Here is a 20,368-nt window from a genome sequence, read left to right as displayed (position 1 = left end):
AACTTAGTCTGACTAGAAATGTCCTCAGTCCGGTGTTGCCAGGGGAGAAATCGGTCCAGGACATTGTGGACTTGCTGATAGTGCATTTCAACCCCAGGCCATCAGAGATCGTGCAGCGGTTTTAATTTAATTCAAGGAACAGGCACGAGGGTGAGTCACTAATGGACTATGTTGCGGTGTTGCACAAGTTAGCTCAGGATTGTAGTAACGGGGACAATCTGACACAAATGCTAAGGGATAGGCTGGTCTGTGGAGTGGATGATGACCGCATCCAGCACAGATTATTATCCGAGACTGAGCTTAGTACCTTTGAGAAAGCATTGGCCCTTGCTCGAGCCATTGAGACTGCAAAGAATGATGTCAGTGAGTTGCAAGGGAAATGTGTAGACAGACACTAGTACTGATGGAAGCGGGAAGCAAGGCTCAGCCCAGACGAGTGTGCACAAAGTAAACATGCGTGGTTCCAGGGACGAACAACGGTGACTGTGTTACAGATGCGGGGGAAACCACATGGCAAGCGAGTCTTGCGTTGCAAATGAAAAGTGTCATAGTTGTGGAAAACAAGGGCACATAAGGAGGGCGTGTCGGGCTACCTCACCCCCAGAGAAACCCAAGTTCAAAGGGAAGGGGGGAACCAGAAAAGGAGTAAGGATGCGTTAGGGAGCACGTCACATCAGCGGACAAGCTGACACAGGAGAAGCAGAAGAAGAGGACAAAGTGTTCACAATGTTCAGTGTTTCGGAGAAAATACCAAAAGTGCCCCCCATCACATTACAGCTGCAGTTGAATAAATCAAACGTAAAGTTTGAGGTTGACATGGGGTGCAGTGTAACTATAATGACAAGGTCAGAATACTTAAAGATAGGGGACAACAATGCAAAAGATCCAGAATTAGAGAAATTCCCTTAAGCTCTAAACTTATACAGGAGCCAGAGTAGAGGTGTTGGGGGTTGCCAGAGTCACCATACAACACGGGGGTGTCGCACAACAGCTTCCAGTCGTTGTAATCTCAGGCTCAGGACCGAACCTGTTAGGCAGGGGCTGGATAAAAGACCTGAACATAGACTGGAGGGTGGCGGTAAATCAGGTCAGGGAAGGAAACCAGTTGACATTACAGGAGGTGCTGGTGAGACACGAGGGTGTGTTCAAGGAGGAACTCGGTGCATTTAAGGGCCCCCCAGTTAAGATCTATGTAGACAAAGAGGCGACACCAAGATTTCTCAAACCAAGACCTGTGCCATATGCCGTGAAACCGAGAGTTGACGCAGAGTTGGACCGGCTGTTAAAAGAGAAAATCATTGAGCCAGTCAAATATGCAGAATTCGTAGCGCCCATAGTGCCAGTACAGAAACCCCACAACTCAATCCGAATATGTGGCGATTATAAACTGACGGTGAATAGAGTATCCAAGCTAGAGCAATACCCAACCCCAAAGACGGAGGATCTCTGCAAATCTGGCAGGAGGAAAGAAACTCACAAAGCTAGACATGAGCCATGCATACTTAGAAACTCCATTACATGAGGAAGCAAAGGAGCTGGTGACCGTAAACACACACAAGGGGCTGTTTACATACTCACGCTTGCCTTTCGGAGTGTCGTCCAGCCCAGCTATCTTCCAGCGAACTATCGAATCAGTGCTTCAGGGGGTTTCACACGTGGCAGTGTATTTACACGATATCCTCCTGACAGGCTGCAATGACCAACAACACCTGGAGACGTTGGCAGAAGTGCTGCGCAGACTGGATGCTGCAGGCCTGCGTCTAAAGAGGACCAAATGCTGCTCCATGGGAACAGAGGCCGAATTCCTGGGTCACAGAGTGGATGCAACAGGACTCCACCCACTAAAAAACAAAGTAGAAGCAATCCAGGAAGCACCGGCACCAACTAATGTGACAGAGTTGAGGGCATACCTGGGACTGCTGAACTACTACAACAGGTTTCTGCCCAACTTGTCAACGGCGTTGGCACCACTACCACTCCACTCACTCCTGAGAAAAGACACACGCTGGGAGTGGGGAAAAGACCAGGAGGACGCATTCGAATGGTCAAAGAAACTCATGCAGTCATCCAGGTTGCTAGCGCACTACGACAGAGAGAAAGAGCTCATCCCCTCATGTGATGCATCACCCTATGGGGTCGGGGCGGTGCCGTCTCACAAAATGAGAGATGGAACAGAGAGACCGATCGGGTTTATGTCCAGAACTCTGACACTGGCGGAAAGGAAATACTCCCAATTGGACAAAGAAGGTTTAGCAGTAATGTTTGGGGTGCAGAGGTTCCACAAATACATCTATGGTCGTAAGTTCACCATTTGCACAGACCATAAACCACTGCGCTCCCTGGTCAGTGAAGTAAAGGCTGTTCCACACATGGTGTCACCACAAGTACAGATGTGGACAGTGACCTTGAGGGCATATGAATATGCCATTGTCTACAAGGTGGAGAAAGACCACGGCAACGCAGACGCTTTAAGCCGACTGCCCCTCCGGCACACACCCGTCACCACAGCGCCGGAGGACAGCGTGCTGGTGTTTGAGGAAATGGACACAACACCAGTGACAGCCGAACAGGTAAAGGCACTGACAAGTAAAGATCCAGTACTAGCCAGAGTACATGAATATGTGGTAAGGGGGTGGCCACATCAAACAGAGGGGGACTTTGCACCATACAAGGTGAGAGGGCCTGAACTCAGCGTTCAGGGTGGGTGTGTGTTGTGGGGAGCACGAGTGATTGTTCCACAGCCAGCCAGACACATGGTCTTAGAGCAGCTTCATCAAAGCCATCCTGGGGTCTCCCGGATGAAAGCCCTGGCACGGAGTTATATGTGGGGGCCAAAGCTAGATGCGGACATAGAAACATGCAGCACATGTCTGGCACACAGAAAGGCACCAGCAGCTGCTCAGCTCCACCCTTGGGAGTGGCCTGACAAGCCAGGAGGAGACTGCATATGGATGATGCAGGACCATTTATGGGGAAAATGTTCCTCATAATCATCAATGCACACTCCAAATGGATGGATGTGTATCCTGTGAACAGCGTCACATCCACCACTACCATAGACTGCCTGCACCAGAGCTTCAGCAACCAGGGCATCCCTGAAATGGTGGTGAGTGACAATGCCATATGTTGTGTTAGTACCGGAACTTAAGAATTCATGAGAAAAAACGGAATAGTGCCGTGGCTGCTCCCTTCCACCCGTCGCCAAGCGGGCTGTTCAAACATTTAAAGAGATGATAAAAAAGCGCTGAGGGCAGCTTGTCAGCTAAGGTGTCACGGGTCTTGTTCAGCTACAGGATAACGCCTCAGTCCACCGCAGGTCTCTCCCCAGCTGAGATGCTGTTGGGGAGGAAGCTGCGCTCCACTCTGGACTTATTACACCCAGACCTAAACAGGAAAATAGAAACCAGACAAAGAAAACAGAAAGACCAGCACGACAAAAATACAAAGGACAGAGGGTTCGGGGCAGGAGACGCTGTCATGACAAGGAATTTCAGCCACGGACCGAGGTGGGTCCCAGGATTCATTGTGTCAGAAACAGGTCCTGTCCCATATAAGGTCATGATGGGAGATGATAGAGTGGTCCGCCGACATGTGGACCAGATCCTGTCCAGGCGTGAAGAGACAGCAGAAGGGCTGGATGTTTTCGAGGAGCCCAGCACCCACACTCCCGGTACTGCCGTCGTGGCGTCAGTACAACCGGTGGATCTCCCTGGCCAACCACAACCCACTGGAGGAAATCCAAGCTGTGAGTCAGAAACACAGGTCAGTGCCCAGAGGCAGCCGCCAGATACTGCACAAGTGAAAGGGGGCAGTGATGCTACTCAAAGTGTCCAACGTACAACAAGACTCACAAAGCTGCCAAGCCACCTGAAAGACTTTGCACTGTAGAACAGACAATAAATGATGCGTACCTGGTGATGTTTACCTAAGCTATCTGTGGAGATAATACCTGTTTTAAGGTGGCCTCATTGTTAGTGAATTGCATGGTAAATGGTGACTGTTTAGTTCAAATCAACCAGAAGGAGATAGAGAAGGTATAGGCCATGTGAGGGTTTTTTTTTCTTTTATTGTTTTAGCTTAGAGAAACTGTTGGAGTTTTGCTTACACTTCTTAAGCTTTATCTTAAGTGGGAGAGAATGTAATATTCCAGTTCAACCACTAGGTGGAGGACGGTGTTAATTAGTAAGGAAGTCAGAACACTAGGCCAGCGAAGAGTAAGATCATGCCTGTATGTGTCTGCCGGTTACCCCAGTAAACATATTCCTAGCTTACCCATCACCTTGGTCTCACTACTTCATTCTTGGAGGTAATTACAACTGTAAAGTTGATGTGGCAGTACGTCAGTGAACCTTGAAACTTTAAAACGTGTCCACTCATTTTTCTTGGGGCTCTCTCTGTAAGCGGAGGAAGTAACTGAAAGATGGAAGGCCTGGGCCTTTCTCCAACATCCGGCGCCTTCCAGTGTTAGTCAGTACACATGCTTTACTGTTAAGCTAATTTGGTTAGCAAGCGCTCGCTCCACACATACATACACCGCATGGTTCCTGTTCGGCTCCATGTGGTTCACTGTGACGCAGTTCAGGGAGATGTGGCTGCGACTCATGCTTGTTGTTTGGTTGCTGAAAAGCGTCTGGGACAGTTTCCTTTTTCCACAGCCAATAATCCTTAGGATAATGACTCGGTCTTGTTGGGAGGTGACACGTCATCTGTTAAAGTAGAGTGTCGTCAGTCAGTAGAAACTGTTGAGGTGTGTTGAACTTTCACCCCCTCGTTCATTCCAGCTTTATTTTAGTTTATCTCATTTCCTCTGGCGGTAATCTCTCATGGTGAACTTTTGGAAAAAGGTCCCTGTGGAACCAGGCTGTTTTGGTCCAGCGGGTCAGAGTGACCGGGACCTGAGCGTCTGTTCAAATACACACAGTGGGTTCATTAATCATCTACAAGTCCACACGAAATCCTGAAATTATGTTTAAACAGCACGACACACATTAATGCAACAAACTTGTGTACTTGTACGTGATGACACAGTTTTTCTGACTCGTGTGTGTAAATCTGCTGTGTACTTCAATTCTGTTCACCACCTGTTGATCTGACACATTCACGAAATGTACTCAACATATGATAGTACTACTTTATAGGAAATACACAGAAACTTGATAGAGTACTATGATGTATATGTAGCACTCTATGATGCCAGTAACAACTGAATTTATGGACTAATTATTACTAATTATTACTATTTATCTACCGACTACAGGCTGTCCTGTAAGTCACTTTGGCTACAAGTGTCTGATAAGTAAATGCAGCTAACAGCCCAACTAACGCACGAGCAAGCACGTTATCGAGTCAAATGGAAGAGCGCCCTCATCTGTTCAGCTGTAGTCAGCTGTCCCCCGTCCACACTGAAGATGCAGTTACTAAAACCTGCAGAGCTTCTCGTGTTTTACTGCCTCAGCTCAGCTAAAACCACATCAGGATCAGGACGTACGTTATCCAGCTGCGTGACACTGAATAGACTATTGAAACACACACACACACACACACACACACACACACACACAGCATGTAGAGTTAAGTTTACACGTGCTACACAAATTCACAATTCACAAAGGTGTGTGAGTGAGGTTTTGGGGTGGAAATCCACTTCAGGTTTATTTTGTGTTTGTTGAGTATTGTGAGCCAATCAGAGCGCAGAGATGAATCCTGAACCAAATGCCTCCACTGATAAACACACCAGCACCCACAGACAGAGAAACACACAGACGGACTGACGGACAGACTGACAGAAACACACAGACAGACAGAAACACACGGACGGACAGACGGACAGACAGACGGACAGACAGACGGACGGACAGACGGACAGACGGACGGACAGACGGACGGACAGACGGACGGACGGACAGACGGACGGACAGACGGACGGACAGACAGACAGACGGACGGACGGACAGAAACACACAGACGGACTGACGGACAGACTGACAGAAACACACAGACAGACAGAAACACACGGACAGACTGACAGAAACACACAGACAGACAGAAACACACGGACGGACGGACAGACAGACGGACGGACAGACGGACAGAAACACACGGACGGACAGACAGACAGACAGACAGACAGACAGAAACACACGGACGGACAGACGGACAGACAGACAGACAGACAGACAGACAGACAGAAACACACGGACGGACAGACAGACAGACAGACGGACAGACAGACAGACAGACAGACAGACAGAAACACACGGACGGACAGACAGACAGACAGACAGACAGACAGACAGAAACACACGGACGGACAGACAGACAGACAGACAGACAGACAGAAACACACGGACAGACAGACAGACAGACAGACGGACATGATGAAGTTTTTCTTACTTTCTCTTCTCTGCTGGATGTGGGCGAGTGAAGCTCTTGTCAGGTAAGAACCATTCTGTTAAACCTGTAGAAAATACACACACACAAACACACACACACACAAACACACACACACACACACACACACATGCAGACGGGTGACAGATTAAAGAAAAACCAACATGAAGTGTCTGGGTGAGCTGTTGGGCCACCACGAGCCTCCAGAACATCTTCAATGCTCCTTGTCATACATTCTACAAGTCTCTGAACTCTACTGGAGAGATGGCGCACTACTACTACTACTACTACTACTACTATTACTACTACTACTACTACTCTCGGCTGCTCCCGTTAGGGGGCGCCACAGCGGATCATCCGTCTCCATCTCTGCCTGTCCTCTGCATCTTCCTCTGTCACACCAGCCACCTGCATGTCCTCCCTCACCACATCCATAAACCTCCTCTTTGGCCTTCCTCTTCTCCTCTTCCCTGGCAGCTCCATATTCAGCATCCTTCTCCCAGTATACCCAGCATCTCTCCTCCACACATGTCCACACCATCTCCATCTTGTCTCTCTTGCTTTGTCTCCAAACCGTCCAACCTGAGCTGTCCCTCTAATATACTGGTTCCTAATCCTGTCCTTCTTCGTCACTCCCAATGGAAATCTTATCATCTTCATCTCTGCCACCTCCAGCTCCTCCTCCTCTCTTTTCATCAGTGCCACTGTCTCCAAACCATACAACATAGCTGGTCTCACCACCATCTTGTAAACCTTCCCTTTAACTCTTGCTGGTACCCTTCTGTCACACATCACTCCTGACACTCTTCTCCACCCACTCCACCCTGCCTGCACTCTCTTCTTCACCTCTCTCCTGCACTCCCCGTTACTTTGGACAGTTGACCCCAAGAATTTAAACTCAAACACTTTCGTCACCTCCACTCCTTGCATCCTGACCATTCCACTGTCCTCCCTCTCATTCACACATAGGTATTCCGTCTTGCTGCTACTGACTTCCATTCCTCTTCTCTCCAGTGCATACCTCCACCTCTCCAGGCTCTCCTCCACCTGCACCCTACTCTCACTACAGATCACAATGTCATCCGCAAACATCATAGTCCGTGGAGACTCCTGCCTGATCTTGTCTGTCAACCTGTCCATCACCACTGCAAACAAGAAAGGGCTCAGAGCCGATCCTTGATGTAATCCCACCTCCACCTTGAACCCATCTGTCATTCCAACCACACACCTCACCACTGCTACACCTCCCTCATACATATCCTGCACCACTCCTACATACTTCTCTGCAACTCCTGACTTCCTCATACAATACCACACCTCCTCTCTCGGCACCCTGTCATATGCTTTCTCTAAATCTACAAAGACACAATGTACCTCCTTCTGGCCTCCTCTATACTTCTCCATCAACATTCTCAAAGCAAACATCACATCTGTGGTGCTCTTTCCTGGCATGAAACCATACTGCTGCTGCTGATCATCACCTCTCCTCCTCTTAACCTAGCTTCTGTTACTCTTTCCCATATCTTCATGCTGTGGCTGATCATCACCTCTCCTCCTCTTAACCTAGCTTCTATTACTCTTTCCCATATCTTCATGCTGTGGCTGATCAACTTTATACCTCTGTAGTTGCTACAGTTCTGCACATCACCCTTGTTCTTGAAGATCGGTACCAGTATGCTTCTTCTCCACTCCTCAGGCATCCTCTCACTTTCCAAGATTGTGTTAAACAATCTAGTTAAAAACTCCACTGCCATCTCTCCTAAACACCTCCATACCTCCACAGGTATGTCATCAGGACCAACCGCCTTTCCACTCTTCATCCTCTTCATAGCTGCCCTCACTTCCTCCTTGCTAATCCACCACACTTCCTGATTCACTATCCCCACATCATCCAACCTTCTCTCTCTCTCATTTTCTTCATTCATCAGCCCCTCAAAGTACTCCTTCCACCTTCTCAGCACACTCTCCTCGCTTGTCAGCACATTTCCATCTCTATCCTTGATCACCCTAACTTGCTGCACATCCTTCCCAGCTTGGTCCCTCTGTCTAGCCAATCGGTACAAGTCCTTTTCTCCTTCCTTAGTGTCTAACCAGTCATACAACTCTCCATACACCTTTTCCTTTGCCTTTGCCACCTCTCTCTTCACTTTACGCTGCATCTCCTTGTACTCCTGTCTACTTTCTTCATCTCTCTGACTATCCCACTTCTTCTTTGCCAACCTCTTCCTCTGTATACTTTGCTGTACTTCCTCATTCCACCACCAAGTCTCCTTGTCTTCCTTCCTCTGTCCTGATGACACACCAAGTACCTTCCTAGCTGTCTCCCTCACTATTTCTGCAGTGGTTGTCCAGCCATCTGGCAACTCTTCACTACCACCCAGTGTCTGTCTTAACTCCTGCCTGAACTCCACACAACAGTCTTCCTTCTTCAACTTCCACCATTTGATCTTTGGCTCTGCCTTCACTCGCTTCCTCTTCTTGGTCTCCAATGTCATCCAACAGACCACCATCTGATGCTGCCTAACTTCCACCATTTGATCCTTGGCTCTGCCTTCACTCTCTTCCTCTTCTTGGTCTCCAAAGTCATCCTACAGACCACCATCCAATGCTGCCTAGCTACGCTCTCCCCTGTCACCACCTTGCAGTCTCCAATCCCTTTCAGGTCTCACCTCCTACATAAGATATAGTCCACCTGTGTGCACTTTCCTCCACTCTTGTACGTCACCCTGTGTTCCCCCCTCTTCTTGAAATATGTATTCACCACAGCCATTTCCATCCTTTTCACAAACTCCACCACCATCTGTCCTTCCACATTCCTCTCCTTGACTCCATACCTTCCCATCACCTCCTCATCGCCTCTGTTCCCTTCACCAACATATCCATTGAAGTCCACTCCAATCACCACTCTCTCCTCCTTGGGTACCCTCTCCACCATGTCGTCCAACTCACTCCAGAATTCTTCTTTCTCTTCTATCTCACACCCAACTTGCGGGGCATATGTGCTGATAACATTCATCATCACACGTTCGATTTCCAGCTTCATACTCATCACTCTGTCTGACACTCTCTTCACCTCCAGCACGCTCTTGACATACTCTTCCTTCAGAATTACCCCTACCCCATTACTCCTCCCATTCGCACCATGGTAGAAGAGTTTGAACCCACCTCCGATACTCCTGGCCTTACTCCCCTTCCACCTGGTCTCTTGCACACACAGTATTCCTACCTTTCTTCTCTCCATCATATCAGCCAGCTCTCTCCCTTTACCAGTCATAGTGCCAACAATCAAAGTTCTGACTCTCACCTCCACACTCCTACCCTTCCTGTTCTCCCGCTGCCTCTGGACATGCCTTCCCCCTCTCCTGCTCCTTTGCCCAACAGTAGCATAGTTTCCACCGGCACCCTGCTGGCCAACAGTACCAGTGGCGGTCACTGGTAACCTGGGCCTTGACCGATCTAGTATAGAAATCTTATTTACGATCCACATATTTGATTTGGTAAAGATTTTACGCCAAATGCCCTTCGTGATGCAACCCTCCCCATTGTACATCTTCAGTGGCTGGGTTGGAGGGAGGGATGGAGCACCATTCTTCCAAAAGAGATTCCCTCATTTGGTGTTTTGATGATGATGGTGGAGAGCGCTTTCTAACACGATGGTCCAAAATCTCTCATAGGTGTTCAGTTGGGTTGAGATCTGGTGACTGTGAAAGCCATAGCATATGAGTTACATCATCTTCATCCTCATCAAAGCATTCAGTGACCCCTGGTGTCCTGTGGTTGGGGGCATTGTCATCCTGGAGGAGACCCCTCCCATCAGGATAGAAATGTCTCATCATAGGATAAAGGTGATCAATCAGAATTACTTTGTATTGACTTGCAGTGACCCTTTCCTCTAAGAAGACAAGTGGACCCAAACCATACCAGGAAAATGTCCCCCACATCATAACAGAGCCCCGGGCCCCCTCACTGTAGGGGTCAAGCACTCAGGTTTTTATTTGCATTTGTCACCCATCTGTATATAATTTGTAGTATTTGAAATACAAATTTATTTTGGCCCATTGACTATCGCAGTAACCATGTTGACCACTCATATTAAAAATGTACCATCAGTTTACATCCCATTACCCCACCCACACCACCACCTATCTCTCTCTCTCTCTCTCTCTGTCTGTCTGTCTCTCTCTGTCTGTCTCTCTCTGTCTCTCCGTCTGTCTCTCTGTCTGTGTCTCTCTCTCTCTGTCTGTCTCTCTCTCTCTCTGTCTCTCTCTCTGTCTGTCTCTCTCTCTCTGTCTGTCTCTCTCTGTCTGTGTGTCTCTCTCTCTCTCTCTCTCTCTCTCTCTCTCTCTCTGTCTGTCTCTCTCTGTCTCTCCGTCTGTCTCTCTGTCTGTGTCTCTCTCTCTCTGTCTGTCTCTCTCTGTCTCTCTCTCTCTCTGTCTCTCTCTGTCTGTCTCTCTGTCTGTCTCTCTGTCTGTCCAGGGTCTCTCTGCGGCGGATGCCTTCGATTCGTAGTCAGCTGCGAGCCGAAGGTCATCTGAAGGAGTTCGTGACGGACCACCAAACGGACATTTTCAACCGCCGCTATGCTCAGTGTTTCCCACCCGGCTCGCCCTCGCTGCAGCTGGGACGCTCCAGCGAGAGGCTCTTTAACTTCATGGACGTAAGAACCAGCACGTTGCCATGGAAACAATCTCAGACAAATGTTGCGGGAGAGCAGCAGAGGACCGGTTTTGCTGGCCACCTCCCAGCAGACTGGCTCCACCTGATCTGCCAGACTCTTTAAAGCCGACATTAAGCGTCATGCAGAGCAGCTCTTGCTGCTGGGAGGAAACGTGTCTCCGAGTAAAACAGGACATTAGGCAGGACGACACGTGGAGAAGGATGGGATTTGATTGGATGTAGCAAAACTTTGGTTGATATGATTGGTTGGGACGTTGCCCGCCCGCCCGCCGGGACTTGACACGATCACAAACACTTGTCATTGTTGGAGGAAGTTGCGGTGATTAGTTTGACGTCACATAAGAAAAAAACGGATTTTTTAATTATTATTAGTTGTTGAATAGGTGCATAATGTGACTGGAGAGATGAGCTGACAAGGTAAAGAGTCAGTTTTCATTTCACGTCACCTTTAAACCTAATGACCCATCCCAGAGACAAGACAAACTCACAGCAGAGAACGAGTCCGGTTCCCCTCAACCCTTAACGAAAAGCAACTTCATCGTCATGACTGAACAGCACAAACCGCTCAACTGCTCCATTTGATGTTCCAACCTTCACACCCGAACACACCCGAACACACCTGAACACACCCGAACAGACCCGAACACACCCGAACACACCTTAACACACCTTAACACACCCGAACAGACCCGAACACACCTTAACACACCTGAACACACCCAAACAGACCCGAACACACCTTAACACACCTTAACACACCCAAACAGACCCGAACACACCTTAACACACCTGAACACACCCAAACAGACCCGAACACACCTTAACACACCTGAACACACCCGAACAGACCCGAACACACCTGAACACACCCAAACAGACCCGAACACACCTTAACACACCCAAACAGACCCGAACACACCTTAACACACCCGAACACACCCAAACAGACCCGAACACACCCAAACAGACCCGAACAGACCTGAACACACCCGAACACACCTGAACACACCCGAACGCGTGATTTTTTTTCGCACCCGTTTTCCGGGACTCTGCCTCTGATTGGCTAGTACTCGTTGCCTCCGTTGATTAGGTTGGTTAGGGTTAGGGATAGGGTTAGCCAATCAGAGATAGAGTAGGGGCGGGTCTTCCCCGGAATCCAGGTGAACGCTCTCTCAACAAGTACTAGCCAATCAGAGGCAGAGTTTCCGGAAAACGGGTACGAAAAAAAATCAAGCCGCCTGAACACAGCGGCGCACCGGGCCAGAGCGTGCTGCGTGCGTGTTCCGGGACTGGGCTCACTGGCCAATCACAGCCAAGTTAGTTCACGCGCACTAACAGATGGCCAATCGAAAGCCACGGAGAAGAAAATGTCAAAAAGTAAAGGAGGGGCTGAAAAAAACGAGAGAAAAATGGAAGCGGGCATTAGAGGCACAGGCTTCCGAATGTAAACAGCACGAAACCGCCCAGAGCCACGGCGCACCTGTGCTGCGCATGTAGGTGGAGCAAGGCTGTGTTCAGTGAGAAAGGCGGGGGTCCAGCAAGTAGCGATTATGTTCCAGGGATTAGTCCTATCCTCACAGTATCATGAGTAACTAGGCTAACAATATAGCTAGCTAGCTTTGGCACATTCTCACCTCCGTACCGTTATCTGCTGTCTTCCTTCCGTGTGTCCACACATCAGTTAAGAGCGCGTCCTACTAAATGTCCCTCTCAGGTCTTTGTGACACACAGCCCACCGTGGGGGGGGGGGGGGGACGGGACGACGTAGTGTTTGGGAGTCAGCGCCCTCTAGTGGCCAGCACCGGTATTTAAGAGGAGCAGACTGAAGGGGTAAGATAATAAATGACAATAATAATAAACTTAATTTGTATCTCACCTTTGTGAGCAGCGTTACACGGCAGGAGAGAATAATGCACCGTCAAGATAAAACAACAAACTACCTTAGAAATACAGGACATGACGCCAGAGCCGCTCCGCAGAACCAGGTAAAACACGGTCAGGATCAAGTCACAAGAGCATCATTGAAATGAAAAGAATTAGAGGCGACAACACAAGAATTATGATAAAACAATTTAAATAAGGTGATGAAAGAAAAGTATGAAAATATGACGAAAAACGTAAAATTATAAAAGTATAAGCTATATAAGCACGTCCACAATCACCTGTCAACAACTCAAGACGAGGATGCTCAAGCGGGCTGTAACCTGTAATTACATTAAACTACCCCCCCCAACCATAACCGACTGTTATCTATACTGTACATATCACCCCCGCCCCTCACCCTGGGGGGGGGGGCAGGTGCAGCTGATAAGTCCTTCCCAGTACAGCCTGAACATCACGGAGAAGCTACGTCAGTCTTTCTAGTGAGCACTAAAATCTGTCCATGACAAGAATCTGAACCCTTCCAACCAAGCAACTGTGTGTGTGTGTGTGTGTGTGTGTGTGTGTGCGTGTGTGCGTGTGTGTCTGTGTGTGTGTGTACTAGGCCCAGTATTACGGGGAGATCAGTCTCGGTACTCCGGAGCAGAACTTCTCAGTGGTGTTTGACACTGGATCAGCTGATCTCTGGGTCCCTTCTTCCTACTGTGTCAGCCAGGCCTGTGGTAACACACACACACACACACACACACTTCTTCTTCTTGTGTTGAACTTGAGACTGTGTGTGTCTGAGATAGTGTGTGATTATATCAATGGGCAAGTGTGTGTGTCCTGGCCTCTGGCCTCAGACCAGAGGGTTCAGGGCAGCTGAGTGTAGGAGGCAGTGTGTGTAGAGAAGACAGCATGGTCGTCTAAGTTGTGGTTGTTGACTATGAATTCCTCTCTTGCACGACACCCTGGACACGTGACATCCCACGAGCTTTCTTTCATCCAAGGTCCAGTTGTGTTTCCCCACCTTTCTTTGTTGGCTGTTGTTTTTGTTCCTTTTGAAACAGAAATAATACAGCACAGAATAATAACTACAAATAAACACAAAGTCTACAACCAACTACAACCGAGTTCAGTGAGTGGTTTTCATCGTCAGTGGTTTATGATCTATGTGGAGTACAACAAGTTTTGTCTCCAGTTAATTAGCATCTGGATAGTTTGGCTCTAACTGCTGCTAGAGGCTCGAGAGCAGCGCCGTGAGTAGTAGTAGTAGTATTAGTAGTAGTAGTAGTAGTATTAGTATTAGCGTCAGGCTTACATGAACTGGATGACTCCAGTGGTGGACAAGACTTCCTTGTGATAGCGACTTGTAAAAACTCCCGTTTGTCAAGCAGGGATTTTCCTTGGTACTTGTGGCGTCGTCCCTGCTTAATATAATGTATATGAAATGTACAGAAAGCTTTTTACGTTGTGGAAATGGATTTGTCTGTCTACGTCCCCAACATTTTAGCTTTTCTTGTGCTCCAGGTCAGAACACAGCTCATTCATTTTGAATAAAGGGGGGAAAAGTTGTAAATAGAGCATCTTTAAGTACTAATAACTGACCATCATTGAGAAAAATGGAACAAAATCCAACAGTTAGACGACGGCAGTCAATCTGCTTTCTATATTTTTATAGCAGTGAAAGGATACAGATCTACTCTGACACAGACAATTACAGAGAAAGACAATTATGAGATAAATAATAACACCGGACAACAAATTAGAGATTATGATAAACGTCAAGCTGAACACAAAAATAATTTCGGATTTGCTGTATCACGTAGGAACTTGGAGAAACATTAAAATAACGTTGAGTGTAACATGTTTCATCGCATAATGCTGTGGACACGTTGTGTTACTTCAACTGAGCTTAAGATGTTCTGCAGCTGATGTTGGTTTGTACTCGGCATCTGGTGCCTCTCGTGTCAGTGTCCAACAACAGTCGGCCAGCATTGCTGGGTTCCAGTTGCCCTGATACCTCTTTTCCATGATGACTATGTCCTGGTGAAATCTTTCACCATGTTCCTCACTGACTGCACCAAGATCAGCAGGGAAGAAGTCCACATGTGATGCACAACATGAATTTTCAACGACATGTTGCACTTTGTGGTTTTGTGTGCGTTAAGCATGTTGTCAAGCAGCTCAGTGTAGTTTGGTGCTCTGTAGTTGCCAAGAAAATTCTCAACAACATCCTTAAATGCCTTCCATGCTATTTTCTCTGGCCCCACCAGCAGATCTTCTACCTCGCTCTCATTGAGGACCTGTCTGATTTGTGGACCAGCAAAAATGCCTCCCTTCATCTTGGCATCAGTTGTTCTTGGAAACATCTGTCTCAGATAGTGAAATCCATCACTTTCTTTGTTCATTGCTTTCACAAACTGTTTCATCAATCTGAGTTTTCTATGAAGAGGAGGCAGAGATATCTGGGTTGGGTGGACAAGTGGTTTATGCTCCACACGTTTCTGCCCTGGAGTGAAATGCTTATGGAGCGGCCCGTTCTTTTTAATGTGATGTGACCCTTTAGCACGGCTATCCCATTCACGCAGGAAACACCAGTACTTTGTATATCCCAGCTGTATTCCTGGTAGCAGTGCCAATACTTTTACATCATCACACATGTTCCAGTCGTAATGTTGTGCTGTGTGTGCTTCAACAACACTTCCATGTTAGTGTAGGTTTCTTTCATGTGTGCTGCATAGCCAGTGGGTACTGAAGGGTGGACATTGCCATTGTGTAAGAGGACAACTTTCAGGCTTAACTTTGATGAATCTATAAAAAGGCGCCATTGTTGTGGGTCATGCACACAACCCAAAGCCATGAACAATCCATCAATGTCAGTGCAGAAACAGAAGTTGTCAACCTGCGGAACAAAGTTTGTCAAGTGTTCTTTTTTTTTGCCCCCCCCCTCCTTTTCTCCCCATTTGGATCCGGCCAATTACCCCACTCTTCCGAGCCATGCCGGTCGCTGCTCCACCCCCTCTGCTGATTTGGGGAGGGCTGCAGACTACCTCATGCCTCCTCTGATACATGTGGAGTCGCCAGCCGCTTCTTTTCACCTGACAATGAGGAGTTTCACCAGAGGGACATAGCACGTGGGAGGATCGTGCTATTCACCTCAGTTCCCCCTCCCTGCTGAACAGGCACCCCGACCCACCAGAGGAGGCGCTAGAGCAGCGACCAGGACACATACCCACATCCAGCTTCCCACCTGCAGACATGACCAACTGTGTCTGTAGGGATGCCCGACCAAGCCGGGGTGACACAAGGATTCGAACCGGCGATCCCCGTGTTGGTAGGCAACAGAATAAAAAATCCAAACAGAATTGTTTGGATTTTTGTGATGTTTGTTTTTTGGTTAACTGCTGCAAGTGGTTCAATGAAAACGGCGAATAAATATGGGGAGAGTGGGCATCCTCACCGTGGACCTCTGTGTAAAATTAAGTGTTGTGATATTAGTCCATTGGTGGTGAGCGTTGCCATCAGTGATGTGTGCAAAATCCTCACCCTGTGGATAGATGATTTACCAAAACCACATTTTTTTAATGTAGAAAATAAAAACTCCCAATTTACTTTATCAAATGCCATTTCAGCATCCAATGAAACTATGGCTGTTGTTGAGTTTGTGTGAAATGTGTAATAGATTAAGTTACATAGTTTGTGTTGGTTGTTAGATGAGTGTCTTCCTTTAAAAATGCCAGTTTGGTCTGAGTGGATGATAGATGGAGTAACTGTTTCGATTCGTGGTGCTAGGGCTTTACTAATGATTTCATGCCGGTGTTGATGAGAGATAGGGGCCAGTAGCTTGATGGGGAGGTGGGGTCTTTGTTGGGTTTTAGTAAAAGAGAGATTGTAGCAGTGTTAATGTCTATGGGAAGTTTGGATTTTGTTTGATTTCTGCTGTTAATCTTTTGAATATTCCAAAAGTGTTTACAGAACTCGGCAGGGAAGCCATCAGGACCTGGTGAATTATTGTTAGGCATGAGTCTGAGTGCATTATGGAATCCTGTTATTGTAAAGCTCTGATCTAGAACATAGGAGATAGCAGTTGGTTGGTGAGTGTTTTTGAAACTTTGTTTTTGAGTTTGACTGGGATTGAAGCTGTTTTCTTCTTCTTCTTCTTCTTCTTCTTCTTCTGGATTAATGGCAAATTGCAACCAGATGGAGCATTATCGCCACCTACTGTGGCATTAAAGACTCCTTAATTTATATCCTCTCCACCAGTCGAGTATCCCTGAGAAAGGTGAAGATACATTCAAGGACATAATTTCCAGCGCTCCCCGCGAAAATTGATTTCAGGTCCATGCGCACAATTCCTTTTTGTTCCAACATGGCTTTCAGTATGAGTCTCTCTCCTGCATATGTTCGGCAAATAAAAATACATGTTCCACTGTCTCCGGTTGGTGGCAGACATCACAGGTCCCAGTTTGATGTTTCCCGGTGAGCTGTAATGAAGAATTTAGTTTCGTCTAGTATGCCCTAATCTTAACCTGCTAATGATGTTCTGTTCTCTCCGGTTCTTCCTCCAAGTCCTTTCTACTCTGACTTCCTGTTGGATCCAGTACAGATGTCGTCCTTTTACATTGTTGTCCCATAATTTCTGCCCTTGTGCCTTGATTTTATGTCTAATGAATGATTTTGTTTCCGCTTTACTGATTGGTACTGACAGTTCTACATGACTTGCTGTTAAACCGGTTGTGGCCAGTTGATCCACTGTTTCATTTCCCCTAATACCTACATGAGCTGGTATCCACAAAAACTGGACATCTATTCCCAACCTAGCAATCCTGTATAATAACTGTAATATTTCACACACAATATCTTGTCGACAGTTTGAAGATGTATTTTTTAAACTAATCAAGGCTGCGTAAATTAAAACTCGCAGTGGTTGTATTTCTTTTACCCACTGAAGAGCTAATGAGATAGCCATCATTTTCACAGTATACACTGCTAAGTGATCACTTGCTCGCTTTTTCACTCTGACCTTTAACCCAGGAACATAAAATGCACAACCCATTTTTCCATTCTCTGGCTTTTTGGATCCATCAGTAAATATATGTATATATTGTCCATATCTTCCACGTATAACAGTGTTCACATAAGCCAGCACATTGATTGTATTTCGTTTTGAGAGTAAATGATCCAATATAGAGAAATCTACTACTGGTTGAGGTAGTAACCATGGTGGAACAGCTGATATTAAAACAGTTTGACTACTATTCCAGTCTTTGATTCAGAATTCCTTACATATATCTGAGATACCAACACAAAAACACTCTTTTTTAAGTTTGTTACTTTCCCAACTCCTATCTAAATTCTGTTTTGTAGGATGTGAATCTTTATGTCCCTGCAGAGTTGCCCAGTAATTAGCCATTAACTGTCTCCTCCTTAAATAAAGAGGCATTTCTCCAACTTCTACCTGAAGTGCTGACACTGGTGTAGACTTGAGTGCTCCACAACACAACCTTAAATGCTTGAGCCTGGATTCTGTCCAGCCTTTTTAAAGAAGTACATGCAGCTCAACCAAACACAATACAACCATAATCTAGGACTGATCTGATTAAAGCTGTATAAATGGTCCTTAAAGCAGCTGTATCAGCCCCCCACACGGTGCCTGCCAAGCATCTCATAACATTCAAAACTTTTTTTTACATTTATCTTCTATTTTATCAATGCGGTTTTTCCATGTGACCCTCTGGTCCACCCATATTCTAAGGAATGTAAATGCTTTAATTTTCCTTAATCCTTGGCCATAGAGTTTTAAACTAACATCTTCTCCTACCCTTTTCCTTCTAAAAATAAAAAATAAAATACCGTTTCTGATTTTCTACCGACAACTTAAACCGGCATGTCAGAAAGCAGTTTTTTAGGCTGTTGTCTGGCTTTGCTGGAGCGAGCACTTCCTGGTTTGACTCTCTGGGCCTTGATAGGTGGGTCGGCTGCTGCCGGTTACACAGCCTCTACTGCTGCCTTGCTGTGAAAATCTAAGGGGAGGGATTTTCACTAAAAGCCTATACAGAGAGATTTTACTAAGCCCCAAACAGAACAAGCGCCGATCTAGAACATAGGAGATAGCAGTTGGTTGGTGAGAGTTTCTGAAACTTTGTTTTTGGCTTTGATTGGGATTGAAGCTGTTGTAAGGCTGTTGTCAGGCTGACTGGATTGGGTAAAGACTCGCGAGTCTACCCGTGTGAGTCCACCAAGCAAGGACAACGACTGGTTAGTCCTTTTCTACGGTCTAGTCACATAGCCTACCTCACTTGCCATATGCTGCAAAAACATCCCTGTCATCTAAGGCTTCCGGAAAAAAATCCCATGTCGCAGACAACGCAACCCTGAGAACATGTACTCACTCAGGAAAGCCTCTTCTACTCACTCCTCCTTTACTCTTGGCTTATGGAACTAGCCCTGGCCCAAACCTGGCTCTGTCCAGCAAACACTGCCACACTGGCCATACATACTCTCTGTTGACTACACAAAGAAGACCATCTTCCACTGCCGAGGTCACGGGATTTCCTGCCAACCGTGGAGGTGCCTCCTGCAGAGGTTCGCCATTTTGTTTGCATCGAGGGCCCTCCATGCTCCAATGTTTGGTTTAATTTCCCCCACTGTGCCACTGTTGTTCATGGAAAGAGAAGATACCATAATGCCCCTTTTTGAGAGAGAGCACAGAAACGGTGCCGCTCATCGCTGCATCCCTATACATGTGACATTATATGAGACATTGTGTCTTATCTATGTGTCGATTGTGACAGCATGTTGATGTGTGTGTGTGTGTGTGTGTGTGTGTGTGTGTTTTCCAGCCCTGCACAGGTGTTTCGTGCATTTGAGTCGAGTTCTTTTGGTCGTGACGGCCGAATGTTTGGAATCAACTATGGATCTGGACACTTACTGGGAGTGATGGGAAGAGAGACGCTGAAGGTGGAACTGTCTGTCTGTCTGTCTGTCTGTCTGTCTGTCTGTCTGTCTGTCTGTCTGAATGTTTCCAAGTTGACAGTTGGTCGCTATCCCGCCTCTCCTCTTCTGTTAGTTTCTGTTCTGTTCACCAGGTGGGCGGGGTGACGGTGGTGAACCAGGAGTTCGGGGAGTCGGTCTATGAGCCCGGTTCGGCCTTCGTCATGGCTCGTTTTGATGGCGTTCTGGGCATGGCGTACCCCTCCCTGGCAGAGATTCTGGGAAACCCCGTCTTTGACAACATGCTGGCCCAGAGGACCGTTGACCAGCCTGTCTTCTCCTTCTATCTCAGCAGGTGGCACTGTGATGCCTCTATACTGTAAAACCATTACGTCTAGATAGCGGCTATGGCAGATTGTCTTTCTAAGCTCCGATTCACACTGGCCAAAAAACCCGCTAACATCCGCTTTTTACATCGACCAGAGGCGGCCATTAGCGGGGG

Source organism: Lampris incognitus, chromosome 3, assembly GCF_029633865.1.
Source record: "Lampris incognitus isolate fLamInc1 chromosome 3, fLamInc1.hap2, whole genome shotgun sequence".
NCBI lineage: Eukaryota > Metazoa > Chordata > Actinopteri > Lampriformes > Lampridae > Lampris > Lampris incognitus.
The sequence above is the reverse complement of the archived record's forward strand: the minus strand, read 5'-3'. Positions refer to the sequence as shown.